Source organism: Cnephaeus nilssonii (genome assembly GCF_951640355.1).
Source record: "Cnephaeus nilssonii genome assembly, chromosome: 6".
NCBI classification, from domain to species: Eukaryota; Metazoa; Chordata; class Mammalia; order Chiroptera; family Vespertilionidae; genus Cnephaeus; species Cnephaeus nilssonii.
In genome coordinates this window covers 30998023-31020392 of record NC_137077.1, presented here as the reverse complement: position 1 = coordinate 31020392, position 22370 = coordinate 30998023, and the positions used below count along the sequence as shown (strand labels likewise).

The 22370-nt window shown below is 41.9% G+C and overlaps 1 pseudogene across 1 annotated transcript in view; it reads right to left on the bottom strand.

Moving 5' to 3' along the window:
• LOC307102087 (nuclear prelamin A recognition factor-like) overlaps positions 1–21234 on the bottom strand; it is a 32678-nt pseudogene extending 11444 nt beyond the window's left edge. The window contains exons 1-3 of the transcript in view: positions 19962–21234; positions 16582–16714; positions 1075–1083 (exon numbers count right to left, since the gene is read on the bottom strand). The product of the transcript in view is annotated as a nuclear prelamin A recognition factor-like (transcript). The remainder of the gene's footprint in view (positions 1–1074; positions 1084–16581; positions 16715–19961) is intronic.
• Positions 21235–22370: the final 1136 nt, after the last annotated feature.

Sequence of the window (22370 nt, the reverse complement as noted above, 5' to 3'; positions counted from 1 at the left end):
CTGAGTCCATTAACACAGGCAGGAGCTCATGTTCTTACACAGCCATCACTGATAAACTCCAGGGTGCATTTTAAATAACATAAGCCCATCATTAATGTTACAAAAATATTCAAAACGCATGTCCTGCTTACTCATTTTCATATACAAAGACAAATCAATTGTCAATATACAAATATAAATTTATATATATTTTTTGTCTTCCAAATCATATAATCAATTAGGAATGTTGCAATTACTATCTATTGATTGGTATCTATAAATTACTACCTTAGGATGGCTTTAAAGAAATTAGCCCTAGCTGGTTTGGCTCAGTGGCTAAGCCTGCAGACGGAAGAGTCTCATGTTCGATTCCGATCAAGGGCACCATGCCCTGGTGTTCCTGGCACAAGAGTAGGTATGTAGCCTGGCCAGTGTTGCTTAGTGGTTGAGTGTGGACCCATGAACCAGGAGGTCATGGTTCAATTCCTGATCAAGGCACACATGCCCTGGTTCCCAGCTCGATCCCCAGTAGGGGGCATGCAGGAGGCAGCCAATCAATAATTCTCTCTCATCACTGTTGTTTTTATCTCTCTCTCCCTCTCCCTTCCTCTCTGAAATCAATAAAAATATATTTAAAAAAGAAATAGTAACATTAAAGTAATAATAGATTAATTGTACTGCATGCCTACTTGTTTTCTAAAATATGTTTTTATTGATTTTAGACAGAGAGGAAGGGAGAGAGATAGAAACATTGATGAGAGAGAAATGTCAATCAGTTGTCTCTTGCACCCTCCCTACTGGGGATTGAGCCCTCAACCTGGGCATGTGCCATAACCGGGAATTGAACCATGACCTCCTGGTTCATGGTCCACACTCAACCATTGAGCAACACTGGCCAGGCTGCATACCTACTCTTGTGCCAGGAACGAGGTTAGACTATTCACATATTTGCAGCAAAAGAGAAATACTTCAGTGGGTTGTCTTTATAAGAAGCACCTTAGAGGAAGAGGTGCAAAATTATTGAAGGGATTGAGAATGTCTTTCTCTGTGGTGATGAAAGGGAGGAATTTTTCCCCTATCTTTCTGGGTTCTTACCTTAAATCCCTGAAACACAAACAGATTAACATGGGAAAAACAAACAGAAATTTATTAACATGTATACCTCATATATACATGGGAGATCCCCAGGGAAAAATGAGTAACTCCCCCGAGGTAGCATAGAATTCAGGGTTAAATACCATATTACTAGGGAAAAAGAAAGCGGAATGTAGGCCTCTTAGGGGAAAGTAAATCATTTTTAGAAAAAAATGAATGGATTTGCCAAGCTCTGAGCCTTTCCTTTCCCAGAACCAGGTGATTGCAACTGACCAAGATGTCTTTTAGAAAGGGAAATGCCATGCCTGTCCAGCATGGCTCAGTGGTTGAGCATAGCTCTATGAACCAGGAGGTCACAGTTCAATTCCTGGTCAATAATTCTCTCTGATCATTGATGTTTCTATCTATCTCTACCTCTCCCTTCTTCTCCGAAAAAACATATTTTTTTTTTAAAAAAAAAGAGAGAAATTCCAGGCCGCAGGCACTTGATCTTGAAGAAATTCTGCACCAACCCACAGGCAGGACACAGCTAAAGTTAGGTGTTGGCCCTAGCCTCAACACATAGATCACAAGAAGATGCTAATACCTCTAAGAAATATGAACTCCAAAGAAAATTATGACTCCATCTTAGAAGAATAACAGCTAAAATAATAACATGAAAGGAAGGCAACAAAATAACAAGCCATGCCAGAGAAAGCAAAATGCATGGACAAAACCAAAGAATAATTTTAAATAACCTTAATACTAGTAAATAGTCTCAGGGAGATAAGAAAGATAATGCAAACCAGCAGCTACAACAAGAAGTCATAAAGAAAAACCAAATGGATATACTAGATATGCAAAACATAACATTTAAGATAAAATATGTTTAATTGCAGAATGAACACAAAGTAATATACTGTTAAGAGAAAAAAAAAATAGGTCCTGGAGAAATAATCACCATGAACATATATCCCAAACAAGATGTCCACAAAATACGTAGACCAATCAAAAATCTGAGTAGATCTCAAGCTTTTCACTTTATGATTTTAAGATCCTCTCAGAAACTGATAGATCAGACTCCAAAACAAGTAACTGAATGGAAAAGCTAAGTAACACATTGTTAATTTTCAGTATGTTGATATATAAAACTTTATACCCCCAAAATAACACACATTCTTTTTAACACACATGTGAATATTCACAAAATTAACTATGTATTTGGTAACAAATAAAGTCTCAATAAATTCCACAGAATCAACATCATGGAGATTATGTTATCTAATCATCTAAATAATAAAGGGTAATGTGCTAATTAGACCAGACATCCTTCCAGACTTCCTTCCAGACGAAGCCAGGGCTGCGAGGGAAGCCTGGGTCCCGGGTGCCAGAGGGAAGCAGGTGCCAGCAGCTGGGGGAAGGAAGACCTACTCTTGCATGAATTTCATGCATCCGGCCTCTAGTAATATAATAAAATGTAAAATCAACCCAAAGGATAGATGTTTAAATCTCATAAGTCCAAAAACAAAAATGTCATACTATTGAACAATCATTAAAGAGGAAATTATAAGAAAAGTTATGAAATATTTAGAACTAAGTAGTAATAAAACATCAAAAGTTTGGTATGCAACTAAAGCAGTACTTGAAAGAAAAGTTACATGTTTAATACATTTATTTGAAACCAAGAAAGCATGAAAACAAGTGAGCAAAGCATTCGAATAGAAATAAAACCAGAAAGAAAGAGCAATAAGGAAACAAAGAGTTATGTAGAAAGAAAATCATAAAGATAAGGACAAAAATCAATGAAATGCATCATTAGAAAAACAAGTAGTGAAGTTTAATCAATCAAAAACTGGTCCTTTAAAAACATTAATAAGATCAGTCAAGTTCTGATAAAACTAGATAAAAAATAAAATAAGCAAAGTGCAGAATGAAAGGGGAAAACTCAGACACTCGATATTTAAAAAATATAATAATGTTAACAACAATGTGGTAATGAATTAAGAAAACCTAAACAAAAGGGATAATCTCTGAAAAATTATGCCACAAATGTCACTAGAAATATAGAAAACTTGAACTTAAGTTTAAAAGAGCTCACTTTAGACAACACAAAATGATTTTGACAGATTAAGAGAAGACAAAAATAAAAATGGCAAAATAAATGATGAAATACTATTTAGAGCAGTAAGAAAGCAGTGCTAACCAAGGGCAGGGGGTGGGGGGAGGGCAGAGAACAGTCCAAAAAAAAAAGAAGGCAAAGGAAATGAATTGGTAATCCACATGAGAGAAACCAAATGAACGCTTGAACTTACTAGGAAGAAGAAATGCATAAAAAAAATTTTGCCCACTTTATACTCTTCAAATTGTTAAAAAGAGAGAAAATCATAAAATGCCACATGTGAACACACGTGGGGAAAAGGGAACTTTCAGTGCTGGGAGTATGGGTTGGTGAAGTTATTTAGGAAAGAAATTTGGCAATGCTTTCTGAAATTAAGTATGCATAGCCTAAGAACCAGCAAGCTCCCTGCTGAATACATATACTCCCCTCAGGAACGCAGACATAGTTCCTCAACGGTGCATGCACAAGAATCCTCCCTGCAGCCCCTTTGTGGACAGAGATTGTTGAATATCACTCATGGACCCATCTCCACTGTTATGAGTAAGTAATATGTGGTGGGTGAATGCTATGAAGTAATGCACTAGAAATGTATACAGTAACATGGACTGATGATAAAAAAAATATATTGTTGAGCCCTAACCGGTTTGGCCCAGTGGATAGAGCGTAGGTCTGCGGACTCGAGGGTCCCAGGTTTGATTCTGGTCAAGGACATGTACCTTGGTTGCGAGCACATCCCCAGGGGGAGGTGTGCAGGAGGCGGCTGATCGATGTTTCTCTCCCATCGATGTTTCTGACTCTTTATCCCTCTCCCTTCCTCTCTGTAAAAAATCAATAAAATATATTTTAAAAAAATAAATAAATAAAGTGAACACAGTCTTGCAGGAATGAGGGATCTGATGCTAATTCCAAGTAGGTAGTGTCAAAACTGAATTGACTTGTTGGACACCCAGTTGATGTTGGAGAATTGGAGAAGTGGTGTCAGAGGGAACAACAGAATCAGCCAGATCAATAATTAGTGGTTAGGGAATGAAGGATTTTCCAATTTCCTGCGATAATCACCTACTAAAAATACTCTGATATTGTTTTATGTCAATCCGATGTATTAATGAAACTCTGGACTATAAAGCAATGGTGCGTGTTGAAGATCTATACCAGTTCCAAGTATGCAACACAAAGATGTAATACACACCAATGTGAGATAATCTTAAAATTCTAATTCCCTTCCCTTTGTGGCAGCAACAAGGGGCCTAAAAGTTACTTATTAAATAAAATACATTCCCAGCTCCCCAAATCAGTTTTCACTGGAATTGGCAGGATTTTCTTCTGACCAGAAATTTTACTAACACACTGTTTTATCTGCATACTTTCCACTGGATAAACAGAAAATATTAGCGGGTCTAGTGCTGATAGAGTATTTGGTTTGTTTTTACTCAAGCTGCTTTCATAATAACAAAATAGGCTCTCCACATCTTGTTTTGGAAAACCTGGTCTTGGCCAAGATTTGTAGATTTACTTAATTACCAGGTGTGCTGAAGCCTGCTTATCCAACAATGAACACTTTGTGGACTGCCATTATAACTATAAAGATTCTTTATCCACCTAGAAGTTATGTCCCCTTGTAACTCCATGGGAATTCAGTCAATAAGAAAAAGAAAACAAATATTCTATACAAGACATGAAATGCAGGCCACAAACACAGGTGTGCAAAATGCAACATTCTTTATTATTCCATAATCATTTCTTTTTGAGTTTGGGCTCCCAATTCTTAAAAAGTAAACTTAGGGTTGTGTCTAAATTCTAGTGTAAGGTTTTAAGAGAGGGTTGTGACCCTCAGGGTTGCTCATGCTCATATGCATCTTCTGAAACATTAGCATCCCAGTGGGCTGGTGAGATGCACTGTCCTCTCCTCCTCTCCTCCTCCCTTCCTCTTCTCCTGTCCTCCTGCCCTCCCTTCCTCTCTCTCTCTCTATCTCTCTCCTATATAATAAAAGCCTAATATGCTAGGCGTCTGACCGTTCATTCGACCATTTGACCAGTTGCTATGATGCACACTAACCACTGGGGCAGACGCTCCGACCAGTAGGTCAACTTGCTGCTGGGCCGGCCAATCGAGACTGCGTGAGATGGGCTGGACATACCCTGTAGCCCTCCTGCAGTCCCTCCCTGGCCTGATTGTGCATCAGTGGGGTCCCTCAGCCTGGCCTTCGCCCTCTCGCAATCCGGGACCCCTTCGGGGATGTCAGAGAGCCAGTTTTGGCCTGATCCCCGCAGGCCAGGCTGAGAAACCCCAGTATATTAGTGGTCCAGTGCACAAATTCATGCACATTGAAAGGAAATTAATTAGAAGAAATGTTTTAATATCACTATTCGTCCTTTCTCTATAATAGAAGTGTCAACTAAATTTATGATCAACAATGACAGATCAAAACACACGCATGCCATTGGCACCAGTGAGAGCTATATATAGAGAGATAAACTTGCTTAACTAGACCTGCTTTATGATTTAGCTAAACTTTTTCCAGCCCAGTGAAGCACTCCAACTTCTCTTTCAGATAATTGTCAGTAACACAGCAGTAAATATCAACACGAAGCAGATTATTAGTGTAGATCATGCAGGGAGAACAAAGGGTAAAATACTTAACTGCAGCAGTGTTTGACTATATTCTGTGTAGTGATAAAACCTGAAGTTATTTTCAAGGTCCACCATTTCTTACTTTTTTTCAGTCAGGTCAAGTTTCTAAGATTTCTAAATCTCCATTTTCTGGCTAATGTAAAGAAAATAGGATTCCACTGAGTCTCCTATCTACCTACTCCAGGACTTCTGTGGGGATCAAATGAGATGAGGCACAGGAAAAGGCTTCACAGATATTTGGTTAAAGTGTGAAATATTTCCACCTGGCTATAAAGCAAGTCGTGTTCCTGGGCTGAAGAAACTGCAAGGAGTCTAGTTGCTAGGGAGAGGAAGCTGGGTGTTGCTGCATGATGTCATTCCCTGGTGCCCAGAGCCACCATTTCTGGTCTTGGCTGGGCTGTGGGCCACATTTTGCACCATGGGGTCTTGGCAGCGTTGGCTGCAATTTGGTTGGCTGTCGCTCCCGGGTGGTGGCGGGGCCTGTGTTGCACTTGGGGGAAGCCAAGTGTTGCTTTATCGATGACAGGTCAGCAGTGCTGTTTCTCTGTAAATGGCCAGTGCGCATCACGGTAGCCCCTGTGTGGAGCATCTGCCCCCTGGTGGTCATTGCATGTCATAGTGACTGGTCAGACCGTCCGACACTTAGCATATTCGCCTTTTATATATATAGATATATATGAACATGAACAAGGAAACATGTGCTTCTGCTTCTACTAGCAGTCACCTTGTGACTCAGAGCAGCCAGCCAGAAGTAAGTCACATGGGGAGAATGGGACATGATACAGAATTAGACCTGGAGGCCCTGACCATGCCATGCCTTCAGCCTACGCTTCCACTCTGGATTTTCCGCTATGGAAACTAACAAATGTCCTAATTGTCAGCTTGTTTGAATTAGGCTTCCAGTTACTAGAACCTGAACATATGTTGACAAATCTAGGACATTTCCTAGAACCACAGAGGCAGTACCTTTCATTCTAACTGGCTTAGCCTAATTGGGGTTCACTTCTAGAACAGGGAGGGGGTCAACCTCATTTAAATACATGGCTAAAATGTCCAGTCACAGTGTACATGTTTTACATGAAACATTACTTGATCATATTTTTTAATTTAGAGAAGGAAAACATGGACTTGGAAGAAATACTTATTACAGCATATCCAAAAACATTGGGAGTAAGAGAGGTAACACTATTTTATCCTACAAACTCCTGTTCAAATAACTGATCTAGTTTATCTCTTTAGGATTAGCACCAGATGTATCAAAAAATAATACACAGAGTTAGTGCCTTCATTTTCATAGATAAAACATCTGTTTTTCTGGCTATTTACCTAGGAAAGGACAAACAAAGCAGTAAAGCAGCTGTTTAATGGCAAAACAAACTAATCAACAGATACTGGGCCACCAACAGCATATTTGAAATAATGCAATGTGGCCCCCATCCTCAAGCCACTTGTCCCTGTTGAGGCATAGAATAGGTTTAGGGGCTTCCAAGCTGCTCTGCGAAGGAAGATCCAGCAGAAGTCACAAACTAGCCATTCACAGACAAATTCAGCCCTCAGATATGTCTTGTTTTACATATACAGCAAGCATATCAAATCCAAAGGCTAACACAGGCCAAATAAACAAGGTTTAAGTTTATGTGGGCCACAAAAAAACAAAAGCTTCAATTTTCATAGAAACATCGGTTTATTTTGATAGAGACATGGTAAATACAAAGGGCTGAACAAAATGAGTAATCGTTAACATTAAGTACTAGAATATTTTAATAAAAATTAATATTTTTTCTTGAACATTAACTTACCAGATACCGAATAACTGCACAAATAAGCATAACGCAAATAAACCTATTTTTCTTGTTCTCCAAAAGCGAAGTATTTCCTATGGCACACACCAAACAAGTCAGTCCAAGACTAATGACCTGGCAGTTGGAAATGAATGCCACACGATTATAGTAATCAGGCATTAGCGAATGTTGTAGTTCGTTATTAGTAATTATGTATAACAGGATATTGTAAAAATTAAGTTACAAAATTTTTATTAAAACATTTCTTACATATTGTTATATTGGCTGGGCCACAAAAATATTTGATGTAGGCCGCATGCGGCCCGTGGGCCGCAAGGTTGACATGCTTGGTGTACAGTGTATATTATTAAAATTATCATCAATACTACTGATACCACCTTTAAAACTAGCCTATTTCACATAAAAATCTGGATTTCTGATTTCTCTTTAAAAAATGGAAGCTCAGTTGTAATTGAGTCCCTATTTTCACCTGATAACAACTGGGCAGAGTAAACACACAAGCTCCATTTTGCTATACTTCCCACCAATCCCTATTACTCTTCTATAATTCATCGCCTTTTTTTTCTCTCTTTAGCCCCTGTATGCATTTGAGTTTTCATGATCTGGGTCTGGCAGTTGCTGGGTGGTTTGGGCCACTGCTACATCTCTGTGATGCTGATGAGCATCTCCTCTTACTCCCAGAGCTGCTACCACATTTAGTCGATCACAGTTATCTCAGAACCCCTTTCCTTCCCTCTGAACCCAGTTGAATCTTTGCAGCATAAAGGTTTCTTATTAATCCATTGAAGAAGATAGGTTACATGAGCTGACATGGGGTCTAACATAGGGGATGAAGTTTCCACAATATGTCACTCTAGTCCTGTGATGAGAAATCCATCCCGCCTGGATGGGAAGCATGTTCTAATCTCATTGTTCCTGCCCAACACCTGGTGCTGTAAGGGCTTTGCTTTCCTTCCCTATACCAACACAGATACTAGAAGGGAGATCATCACTGCTGACAGGGGGAAGCAGAGAAATAATCCGGAAGGACCAAACAAAATTATCCTGTACATTCAAGGAATAAAGTATGTCCTTCCTCATTTACCATACCACATCAGCTTCCCTTCCCTAACAAATGCATGGAACCTTCCACTGGAAGGTTTGGTTTCTCCTGTTTTTGAGGGCCCACTCTATAGTTTTCACATTTACTCTTTTTATTTTAACATGAAACTCTGTAAACAATCAAAGGCAGTGATCATTATCCCTTTAAAAACAATAACTTTGGGACAGAGTCATCAATTGTTTCACCCCTGGCTCCATTTCTTAGCAGGTGAGGCTATATCAGAAGTGGGTTCTGTAGAATCCGATTCCATTGCTTTTCCCACTGAATCATGCCTTGGCTACTCACTCTACCCCCCTTAGATAGAACTACTGTATTGCCACAAGTACTTTCTATTTAAGTAGTGACACTGAAGGGAAAAGAAATATGATTTTTAAAAGTAAAGGCTGAGAAGAACTAAAACCTAGCCTCCTCAGAATAGTTCAAAAAATTCAAGAGGAAGGCACACTTCTAAGCTCTTTCTATGAAGCCAACATTACCCAAATTCCAAAACCAGATAAAGACACCACAAAGAAAGAGACCTACAGGCCAATATCCCTGATGAACATAGATGCTAAAATCCTCAACAAAATTCTAGCAAATCGGATCTAGCATTACATAAGAAAGATTCTACACCATGACCAAGTAGGATTTATTCCGGGATTGCATGGATGGTACAATATCTGCAAATCAATAAATGTGATACATCACATAAACAAATTGAGAAACAAAAATCACATAATCATATCAACTGATGCAGAAAAAGCATTTGACAAAATCCAACACCCTTTCTTGATAAAAACTCTCAGCAAAGTGGGAATAGAGGGATCATACCTCAACATAATAAAAGCCTTATATGACAAACCTACAGCCAACATCATACTCAATGGGCAAAAACTAAACCATCTCCTCTAAGGATAGGAACAAGATAGGGATGCCCACTTTCACCACTCCTGTTTGACAGAGTGCTGGAAGGGCTAGCCATAGTGATCAGACAAGAAGAAGAAATAAAAGGCATCCAAATTGGAAAAGAAGTAAAACTGTCATTATTCGCAGATGACATGATATTGTACATAGAAAACCCTAAGGACTCCATCAAAAAAAAAAAACTACTAGACTTAATAAATGAATTTGGCAATGTAGCAGGATAAAAAATTAACACCCAGAAATCTATGGCTTTTTTATACACCAATAATGAATACACAGAGAGAGAAACTAAAAAAACAATACCATTTATAATTGCACAAAAAAAAAATTAAGATACCTAGGAATAAACTTAACTAAGAAGGTAAAAGACCTGTACTCGGAAAACTACAGGACATTGAAAAAAGAGATAGAGGAAAACATAAACAAATGGAAGAACATACTGTGTTCATGGATTGGTAGAATCAACATCATTAAATATCCATACTACCCAAAGCAATCTATAGATTCAATGCAACCCCCATTAAAATACCAACAGCATATTTCACAGACCTAGAACAAACTCTCCAAAAATTCATTTGGAATAAAAAAAAAAGACCCCAAATTGCCACAGCAATCCTGAGAAAGAAGAACAAAGTTGGCAGGATCACAATACCAGATATCAAGCTATATTACAAAGCCACTGTTCTCAGAACTGCCTGGTACTGTGACAAGAACAGACATATAGACAAATGAAATAGAACGGAGAACCCAGAAATCGACCCAAGCCATATGTTCAATTCATATTTGACAAAGGAGGCAAGAGCATACAATGGAGACAAGACAGTCTCTTCAATAAATGGTGCTGGGAAAATTGGTCAGATACATGCAAAAAAAATGAAACTAGGTCACCAACTTACACCATACACAAAAACAAACTCAAAATGGCTAAAGGACTTAAACATAAGGCGGGAAACCATAAAAATATTAGAGGAATCCATAGGCAGCAAAATCTCAGACATATGCCGAAGCAATTTCTTCACTGATACTGCTCCTAGGGCAATGGAAACTAAAGAGAAAATAAATAAATGGGACTACATCAAAATAAAAAGCTTTTCACAGCAAAAGAAACCATCAACAAAACAACAAGAAAGCCCACTGCATGGGAGAACATATTTGCCAATGTTATCTCCGATAAGGGTTTAATCTCCAAAATTTACAGGAAACTCAGACAACTTCACAAAAGGAAGATAAACAAGCCAATCAAAAAATGGGCAAAGGACCTAAATAGACACTTCCAAAAGAGGGCATACAGAAGGCCGTGAGACATATGAAAACATGCTCAAAGTCACTAATCATCCGAGAGATGCAAATCAAAACACCAATGAGGTACCATCTCACACCTGTCAAAATGGCTATCATCAACAGATCAATAAACAATAAGTGCTGGAGAGGATGCAGAGAAAAAAGAACTCTCGTGTACTGCTGGTGGGACTGCAGATTGATGCAGCCACTGTGGAAAACAGTATGGCATGTCCTCAAAAAATTAAAAATGGAACTCCCATTCGACCCAGTAATCCGACTTTTGGGAATATATCCCAAGAAACCAGAAACACCAATCAGAAAGGACATATGCACTCCTACGCTCATAGCAGCACAATTTACAATAGCTAAGATTTGGAAACAGCCTAAGTGCCCATCAGCAGATGAGTGGATTACATCTACACAATAGAATACTACACTGCTATTAAAAAGAAGGAATTTTTACCATTTGCAACAGCATGGATGGAACTGGAGAGCATTATGCTAAGTGAAATAAGCCAGTCGGAGAAAGATAAATATCACATGACCTCATTCATATGTGGGATATAATGAACAACATAAACTAATGAACAAAAATAGATCCAGAGACTAAGAAAACTGATCAGACCGTCCAACCTCAGAGAGAAGGCGGGGGGTGGGGGTGGGGGGTAAGAGATCAACCAAAGGACTTGTATGCATGCATATTAGCATAACCAATGGACACGAATACTGGGGTGGTGGGGGCTTATCCTGGTGGGTGGGAGTGGCGGGGGTGGGGGGGGCTGGGCAGGAAGAGAAAGTGCAGAAGCAAGGGAAAAAGGAATCATCCTACCTAATAATAGACAAATATGCAAATTGACCGTACCTTTGCTATGCCCGCAATTGGTCAGGAGGCGCGGGGGGGCGGGACTCGGGGTGGCAGGGATGGCTGATTGGGCAGGCGGGACGCTGAGCTGCGTCGCCAGCGGCGGCCCAAGCTCAGCGTGGGCGCCATGGCTGTGCTGCGGCACAGAAGCGGCCTCTGGGGCAGTGAGCTCACTTCCCACCGCGGACCATCAAAAGCCGGGGAGCTGGGTGCCTGTCCGCTCAGGCAGTAGGCCTTTCAAAAGCCTCTGCCGCGCCAGAGGCTTCTGAAAGGCCTGGTGCACCAGCAGACAGGCACCAAGCTCCCCGCTATCGAAAGCAAAAGCTGGGAGCTGGGTGCCTTTCCGCTCAGGCAGCAGGCCTTTCAGAAGCCTCTGCCACGCTGGAGGCTTCTGAAAGGCCTGGTGCACCAGCGATCGAAAGCGAAAGCATGGGAGCTGGGTGCCTGTCCACTCAGGCACCAGGCCTTTCAGAAGCCTCCGCCATGCTGGAGGCTTCTGAAAGGCCTGGTGCACCAGCGATCGAAAGCGAAAGCGTGTAGGGGATCCTACACGTGCATGATTCAATCATGCACTGGGCCTCTAGTATGTAATACTTTAAACTATATATATATATATATATATATATATATATATATATATATATATAGTAAAGAATGATACAAGTATGCCTTTTTTTCTGAAATGCCACTTGATTCAATAACAAAACACCAAAGTGTATGGATATGTCGTCCTTGATATATGGAAATAATGCTCCTAAAACATTTTATGGGTCAAGTGCTTTAAGATACATTTTTATTAGTGGTGTAAAATTTGCATTGACTTAGGCATTCTATTCTGCCTTATCAGAGGCAATGGTATGGCAGAGTTTAGGGACACTGTTTAATGTGGAAACTGACAATACCAGCCCTTTAATGATTTAATAGACTTGCCCAGTCATCAATGTAACATTGAGCAAATTTCTAAGCAATGATGGGTTAGAATGGGGAGCAAAATTTAATAATATTTATTTAAATCTAGGGGGGAATTAATAGGCGGGGGGGTAAAGCAGTCATTCACATCAACATTTGCACAGAACTTTGATACAATTACTTCCTACCACTGGAATGATGGCTACACAGACCATGGAAAGAAGAGAGGCCACTGAGAGAGGTCAGAATCTGGGTCTTAAGATTTCAATTATATCTCAGTAACACTGTCATTGTATACGGAGTGGAGGGCATTGGCTGGAAATGACTACTCGGTTAAAGATTAATTCTAATACAAAAAAACTGCCATAGAATTAACAAACTATCCAATTTTAGCTATGATTTCTAAGACAGTTTCCTTCTGTGATACCACATTCAAAGATCCATAAAGCAGCCTTTTTTGGATTTATTTCACATTTCTCTAGCAGATCCCACAGCGTTCAAAGAAGCGACAGCCAGAATTGGCACAGTGGTTTCCAGTATTTTCCTTGTATCTGAGGGGAGACAGGTTGTAAAGGGCTAATCAAATGCTGTCCTTGCAGGAGCAGGAGACAGAGATGCGGGGAAGGAAGGCACTTCCTGCCAGCCTCCACTCCCCCTCCACCAGCCCTCACGCACCTGCAGTGACCCCCAAACCTCAGAAGCTGGAATCAACATGGAGAGAATCCAATTAATATCTGTAAGTAAAGAAAGTAAAATCTTCATAAAAATACCAGAGCAACCTGGATTCGTGCTTTTTAGTGGGGGGAAATTCGTTAGGGTAATTGACTAATATATGACAAGCTGCAGCTGGTTTGCCTCCTGCTGGATCCTGGGTTTGCCCCGTGCAGGGAAAACCCCAAGAACTCGTTCAAATATGTCACTCATCCCTCTCGTGACAGCTTTCGCTAAATAGTTAGGGTAGAGAGGCTCTGAATGGTGCTTTTATTTTTTTTTTCCGTCAAGTCATTCTGCATTTGCAAAATCAAGTTATTTTCAAGTGAGTGGATTTTAACTTTTTACTAAAAGTCAGAGAAAACCATGACCTGGAACAAATGTAACTTCCCCGGAATTAGCCTAGCAACTGAAGGAGTGTGCCATCCAGCCCTTTTCACACCTATTTAGATACAGTGGATCCTCTGGGAATAAAAAGTCTGGAGTGCAGAGGCAAGCTCAGAGTTTCCCCATAACTATGAGCAAAAACTAACAGGACATGGAGACCTGAGGCAAAGGGCAAGACTATTATGGCTTTAAAAGGCATAGAGTTGAGTGTGTACATTAAAATAATGAAGAAAAGGGAAGGGCAAGAGTAACATTGGGGTATCGAGGCCCTGTGTGAATTCAACTAAAATACAAAATATTTCCCACAAGGCCCAAAATTTGGAAGATTAAATGCATTTATGGAAGTAGAGTAAAGAAAAAAAAAAACCCATAGTGCATGACCAGCGAAGTGAGGGACGGAGTATGGGCATAAGCCCAGAGTGCTGCCGTCCAGCCTGCCCTCACGCACTGAATTGGAAGAACTGAGCTAGGAGTGTCCTTACAGGGGAAACTTTCTTAAAATGTGCAATCCCCCACAGACGGATACATGTGTGAAATAAATTTAAAATGGATTATTAGGAAAAACAATGATGTGCCTAGATGCAGTGCCAATGCCAGATTTCTGTAAAAGCGTGAAGTGCTTGCTCTTGACTTCTCGACTGACCTCATCTCAGACCGTAATGCATAGTTCCAAGGTGGGCAGTGGCCTGTGGATCACACTCTGAATAGCACCGGCTTACTCCACAGACACTGATCACAAAGGATTCCATGTGCAATGTATCTCTCAACTTGGCAGATGTGAGCTTTCACAGAATGACTTTTCAAAGGCAGAAATCCTGGGTCCCAGCGATCCGTAAAAGTCCGGGTACTGGCAACAAAAATAAAGTTTTAAAGTTGGGGGAAGGTGGTTGCAGAGAAGATAAATGCAGGTATAAATTTGTTAAAAACAGAAATGATGCCACACAAAATAGTTAAGTGACCCAATGATGCCCCTAGAGGTGCTAGGGAGAGCAGGAACGAAGCATTTAATCCTAAAATGTATATGAAACCACATAAGACCCCGAATAGCCAAAGCAATCTTGAGAAACAAGAACAAAGTTAAAGGTATCATTCTCCCTGATTTCAAACTATATCACAAAGCTATGGTCATCAAAACAATACAATACTAGCACAGAAAAATGGACACATAGATCAATGAAACAAAATTGAGAGCTCATAAATAAACCCAGGTTTATATGGTTAATAATCTACAAAAAGAGGGGCAAGAATATACAATGGGAAAAATAACAGTTTGTTCAATAAACAGTGTTGGGAAAACTGGGTAGATGCATGAAAAAAAGCAATCTGGGCAACTTTCTTACACCATACACAAAAATAAACTCAAAATGGATTAAAGATTTAAATGTAAGCCCATAAAATGCATAGAAGAAAACATCGGCAATAAATTATTTGACATCAGTCTCATCAATATTTTTTTGGATATGTATCCCCGGGCAAGGACAACAAAAGCAAAAATAAGAATATGTCAAACTAAAAGCTTTTGCAAAGGAAGCCATCAACAAAATGAAAGGACAACCACTAAGTAGAAAAAAAATATTTGCAAATAACATATCCAATAAGAGATTAACATCCGAAAGACATTTAAAAAACCTCATATGGCTCAACATCAAAAATACAAACAATCTGATTTTAAAATGGGCAGAAGACATAAATGGACATTTTTCCAAGCAAATACAGAGGTCCAAAAGACACAAAAAATGCTCAACATCACTAATCCTCAGGGAAATGCAAAGTAAAACCACAATGAGATATCACCTGTCAGAATGGCTAGTATCAAAAAGATAACAAATAACAAGCGATGGCAAGAATACAGAGAAAAAGGAACCATCACGCACTGTTGGTGGGAGTGTAGAATGGTGCGGGCACTATGACAAACAGTATGAAGACTCCTCAAAAATTAAAAATAGAACTACCAAATGACCCAGTGATTCCACTTCTGGGCATTTATGCGAAGAAACCAAAAACACTAATTCAAAAAGATAAAAGCACCAGTATGTTCATTGCAGCATTATTTACATTAGTCAAAATACCTGCGTGTTCATCAACATATGAATAAAGATGTTTTAATACAATGGAGTATTATTCAGGCATACAAAAGAATGAAATCTTGCCATTATGAGGACATGAATGGAGCTAGAGAATATTATGCTAAGTGAAGTAAGTCAGACAGAGAAAGGCAAATACCATAGGATTTCACCTATGTGTGGGACCCCCAAAAACAAGACAAAACAAACAGATTCGTCGGTACAGAGAACAAACTGATGGTTGCCAAAGAAGAGGGCTGGAGGGTGAAAAACGTAAAGGGGAATGAGCACAAACTTGCAGTTATAAAATAAATAACTCACAGGGATGTAATGTACAGCACGGGGAATGGAGTCAATACTATCATCATAACTTTGGACTGTGACAGATGGCTACTGGAGATGTGCTGATCCCATTGTAAAGTAGGTAACTGTGGAATCACTAGGTTACATATCTGAAACTAATATAATATGGTATGCCAACTATGTTTTTAAAAAATAAGCTAATTTTTTAGAAAGCATAAATCGTGAGTAACAAGAGCGCCCATAACAGTAACTGTGGAGGCAAGAGGCAGATCATCCTGGACATTGTCTGGGTGGTGGTTTTGTCTAGCACCTGACCTGAAGCCGGAATCTGAGCCTCCTTGACTCAGAGCAGGACAGCGTTGCCCACGGCTCTGTAGAAATGAGGAGGCCATGATCAATACCTGCCAGGAGGCTGGAAGAGGGCTCAGCTTATTCCATTTGCACAAGAAGTTACCCATCGTTGCCCTGTATCTATTTTCCTGATATCTTGAGTCACGTGTTGCCTCTTAATTTTACTTATGTGTTTTGAAAGCTGCGCAGCGTCTCCGTTTATTAAATCTTCGTCCTGCTTCTTCCCAGAAGCTCCTCTTTAAAAACACATAAACAGTTCAATGTGAAAATTAGCTGTGGTTGATTTATAATTCGTTTTGGAAGAGCAGCTTTTAAAAAGACAGAGGGAATTACGCTGGGAGTTGGGCTTGAGCTGTGCGTGCCTCCCTCGGCGTTTGAATGAGATGAGTTTAATGGGAATGTGGACACTAGGGCTGTGGGTAGAGGATAAAAAGCTATTGGCCCTGCCGATACTAGACATTCCAGCTGAGAGTGGAATTCGTTTTGGAATACAGAACGTGAATGAGCCTGGGCAGGCTTTGAAGCACCCTTAAAGAGACCTGGCCTCTCTCTACCTTCATCAGTCCACCAGGCATCTCTTCTGCTGAAACACTGCTCTTTCTCAAAGAGAAGCTCACATCCCAAAGCCCTCCGTTGTAGCCATCAATAGAAAGTAGTTTTGAAATTTTCACTGTAGTCCCTCCCTGTTGAGGACCAACACTCCCTCCACACATTGGCCGGTGGAGTTTTCTACCTGGGTAGCAGATGGTGCTCCTGCAGCCCACATGAGGAGGCCTTCGCCCCAGGTGGAGAACATGCATGGAAGGATCCCAGAATGTAAAGACTTGAGCGATGTGGAGAGTCTGCATTGTTTCTTCACCTACATTGTTTTAAGTGGTGTTAGCTAGCATACCTACGAAATCACACAAAGAGAAAGTTTGAGCAGAAATCTGTTAGGAGAAGGGAAATCGGGCTTGAGACAAGAAGGTGAAAGGAATGTCAAAAAAGTAACTGGAAAGAATCTGCTTCAGCAATTTAGCTTTGATTAGAGCAAAAATACTTCCCACGGCTATGGACGGCAGTTTCTGACAAATTGATTTTATTTTTAAAAGATTCAAAATTATTTCAGGAGATAAAATTAGTATCCATAAGAAGAGGAAAAAAAATCCTGCTTCTAATAATAAGGTCATGCTTTCATATCTTTTTTTTTTTTTCCAGAAGAATCGCCCCAAAAGATGATGCGGGTCATGCAATCCAGGATTCTGAGTTTGACAGTGACCCCCCAGAGACATGCCTGAAGAGCTTGGATGCTGTTTGAGGTCACCCAGAAAGGGTAGACTGGTCCCAACTTCTCTAAGAAGCCTCAGTCATTGAAAAGAAGCTTGCACACACTATTGGAGTTCATTATCATCTTTCGGTGTTTCACATATTTAAAAGATTATTTTCTACTGTTATTCTTACTCTTTTCTGCTTACATTACTAAATTTTTAGATTTAATAAACAAGTCAATTTTTGTATCCCTTTCCAAAATTTATAAATTTAAGCCGTGTCTCTTTAAATTTTAAAACCTTCAACTTTCTCGGATTTGAGAAAAATTTTGTTTTTAATTTCTTCACACATGGCATCTGTCTTCTCATTTTAGTTGCCCTTTTATGGAACCTTTCTGGTTCCAGCATTCAGAAATTAAAGATACGGTTTAACATTGTGACCATACCTCTTATTAGCTGTATCCTTTAGGGCAGCTCTAATTCTACAGAGCCGAGGACTCCCTCACACTAGGTCCTCATTTCCTTTAAGCAATAATCCTTCTGTTGAGTACTTTACTTTCCGGTGTAGTAAGATAGTAAGATCACACACACACACACACACACACACACACACACACACACACACGAGCACGTGCACACGGCAAAGCCCTGTACTTGGCATTTTTGCATATAGTTTCTCTTTTAATCCTCAAACATTACTGTCATGCATATTTTACCATCCTCATTTTACAGTCAAGAAAATTGAAGCTCTGATGGGCAAAGTAAATTGAACAAATCTATACCACTAGTAAGTGGTATAGTCACAATGTTAAACAGTCTTCTGGTCTCTTCACTTACTTTTTGTTTTCTTTATTGTATCAAGGTAACACATACAGTGTAATAAATAACTATGGAAAAATGTCATGATAACTCTAGGCAGATAAACAATAGAATACTGCCCACAACTCAGTGAAGCACTCCATGTGCCCTTACAATGATCACATCTTTTCTCTCCAGAGGTAATACCAGCTTGATTCCTATATTGATACTAGAGGCCCGGTGCATGAAATCTGTGCACTGGGGGCGGGGGGGGGGGGGCATCCCTTAGCCTGGCCTGCACCCTCTCGCAGTCCGGGACCCCTCGCTCCTTACTGCCACCTGCTCACTGCTCCTTACCACTCAGCTCACTGCTCCTTAGCGCTGCCATGGAGGCAGGAGAGGCTCCCGCCACTGCCACTGGGTTCTCCAGCCGTGAGCCCTATCTTTCTGTGCAGTTGTCTGTGGGCCAACTGCTCTCTTCCTTCTCACTTAAAGCGAGCAGCAAGTGAGGGCAGATTGCACTGTCATGGAACGCAGAGGGCTGCCCAGAGCTGAGGGGAGTGGCCAGACCCATGGGGTGAGAGGTGGACACAGAGGATGCTATCTCACCCAATTGTGGGGCGGGCTGGCCAGCCTTCATCGGCCTGACCCCACCCAGGGAGGGACCGAGCAGGGTGTCTGCCTCTCCATTCTCCATCCTTCCATCTGTGACACCTGTCACCCTTGCCAGGCCTCCCCCAAAGTGAGTTCAGCTCGATCCCTAAATGTAAAAGGGCATGGGGGGGCGTCCACTCCAGTGCCCCCTGATTCCCACTGACACGACCTGGTCAACAGGACGGTGGCCACAGCTGCAGAACATAGATCTGTTTCAAGAAAAGTTGGGAATGCAGACTTTCGTGTGAGCCCCTATTCCAAAAGGTGGCAGTTTATTCACATTGTGGCAAAGACACCTTCACAAGTAACATAAGTGGGTAAAGTCAGGGCCAAGCCGGGCCATTTCCTCATCCAATCTCTCTGAGGCACGTGGGTAGAACCAAGTCTCAGCTCTTCGCAGGACACTTCTAGGGGTTTTTAAGCCTAAAGGACAGTAGTCTGTCTCCATTCTTATTCTTTGGGATTTTTTCGTCGTCGGATCAAAGGATACGTACATTGGGACAAGCCTCTCGAGATACAATATTCTAGTTGCACCCATGTGATGACAGTGCCCCTCAGAGGGAGGGAGCCGACAGATGGGAAGCAGGGAATTCTGAAAACCAACGCGATGACAGAGATGTTAAGCCTTCCCTTCACGTGTCTGACACCCCTCTTCAGGTGGCCAGGGTGTCTGCTGGACCTTTACCACTTGATCTGGCAGGCTGCCCTGGGCCCTGCTAGGTGGAGTGCAGGGCTACCTGGGCCCGGGGGGAGTCGTGCCTCCCCCCTCCACCACCACCACCACCTTAGCCACTCCTGGTGCAGCTCCTGCACATGGGTGCTGGTCTCCAGGGGCCACACCAGGATGGCAGCGTAGATGCCTTCCATCTGCCACAGCAATGCCCTGTCTGCACGCCTGTCCTCACCTGGGCCTGACCCCTGCCGCTTAGGCATCCCCGACGCAGGCCAGGACCTCCACAAAGTGGCAGGGGAACTTGCCCCTCTACAGCTTCAGGACCACATTGTGGATGTTCCAAAAGCCATAAGCAGCCTCAAAGCATAGCAGAACCTCTCCGTCCCTTTCAGGGGTGACCTCCTGGAAGTCTTTGCTCTTCAGGGTGCAGTAGGTGAGCACTCCCACGTCCTCGTTGAACAGCTCCTTGGCCATGTGCCTGAAGATGTGCGCCAGGGACCCGTCAGAGCTGGCACCCTCGTGGAGCCTCACCTCCTCCTCCTTCATGTCTCCCAACAGAGTGTCCACGGTGGCGTCATTCGAGGCGAGGTCACTTTGCTCCATTATCTGGACAGTTTCACCTGAGGTTAACACGCAGTCACCACCCTGGGAACTATGCAAAGCTGTGGGAACATCTTCTAGAAGGGCCTCCAGTTTCTGGTCATAACACGGGGCCACAATGACGTGGAAAATCTTGTCTGGGGACAGGTTCTGCCGTCTGGTGAAGTAATCCTTCACCAGAGAGCCCATGATCTGCTGGGGAGACTTAGCTGTGCAAAGGTGGGGGTGATGGGGTGACCCAGCACACGTTCTGCATATAGGTACCAGCCGGGGCAGGCGGAGGTCAGCATGGGTAGCCGGGGCTCTTCCTCACGGTGCTGGCAGTACCGACGCACAGGTTCCTTCTGAGTCTCCAGGATGCTGAAGTCCACAGCTATCTTCATGTCAAAGACAGTGCGCCCAAAGGCTTTTGAGAAAGCCGCAGTCTTCTGGATGCATCAGTGACAATGAGGCTGAATTTAGCAGCAAAATAAGACAGAGACTGAGGACACACAGACACTGCCAGCACCTTGTGCTGTGAGGTATCACATTTCTTATTCAGGTTCAGAACACGGAAGAAGTCCTTGGTGTTCTGTTGAGAAACTTGGACTCCTTCCTCTGCGGTCACACAACTGTCACACGCCAGGCAGTCACTCAGAAATATCTTGGCATCGGCCAGCTTATGGAATTCTCCCTTCTCTCCGTTCTCCTGAGCCGGACTCCGGACGTTGACTGCTGCATTCTCTTGGTCATCGGTTTTTGTTTTTTTACTACATTCCGTCTGTGTGCAGTGATCACACTTCATCTGGAGCGGGGTGGGTGGGGGCCGGCTCGAGTGACCTGGAGGAAGCATGGGGAGAGCAGTCAGTCACCGCTGGTCGCCCCTGGTGCTGCTGGCGATATCCTTTCTTCCTTGTGGAGCGTCTAGGGAGGGGAGGTGGCCGCAGTGCCCGAGGCCGAGTTCCAGGAGGCCGGCAGCGCTTTCAGGATCATGCCGGCGGCACTGGTTCGTTGGTGCCTGTTCTGTCCTCTGGAGATTGTACCTGCAGGAATACTAAGGAAGCCAGTCCCCATTTCCACCCGCCTCCATCACCAATTGATTAGAGTCTGAGGGCCGGGAGGAGGGACCAAGAGGCCTGCCTTCCAGCTGCTCACCAGTCGTTGCCATGCCACTCACTCCAGTTCCCTGTTAGCCATCCCCTGATCACTGGGAGCCTGCAGGCCAGGGGAGGGACCAAGTGGTCTGCCTTCCACCAGCTCACCAGTCACTGCTGCCATAGATTCGTTGGAGCCTGAGGGACCCGGTTCCCCCATTAGCCATCCCCTGATCAATGGACCCTGAAGGCCAGGGGATGGACCGGGCGTCCGTTTGGTCATTACGGACCCTGGATCTTTATATATATAGATTCTTGGAGTTTTTTATAGTTTTATCAACACGAAACACACCCCTAAACAACATAATTAAGTTTTGCCTGTTTTTGAAATTTATAGGAATGGAACCATAGACTATGAATTATTTTGTCCTGATTTCTTTCTAAATTTGTATATGTGCTACTTTCTATGTATATCGTTCATTGATTAACATTGTTGTGCAATAGTCTATTCTATGCAGGGCTGATATTCAGGAACATGTCTGCCCATTGCAGCTACTTTCAGTCAATGTCATTCTGATTGGACCAACTCCTATTTGGATTGCTTAATGCAAGTTATAACAGTTAAAACACCACTCTGATTGTGTATATATCACAATACATTTATTCCATTTTACTGTTTAGAGATATCTATCCCTCAATTTTATATGGATATTTACTATTATTTATTTATTTCTATGATAGAAAGAGGCTTGAAAGGAAATACCTACCTCATCCAAGAACCCATATTTCTACCTATAATAATTTACATAACTTAAACTTCACTGGTTTGTACTGTGCATTTACAGAA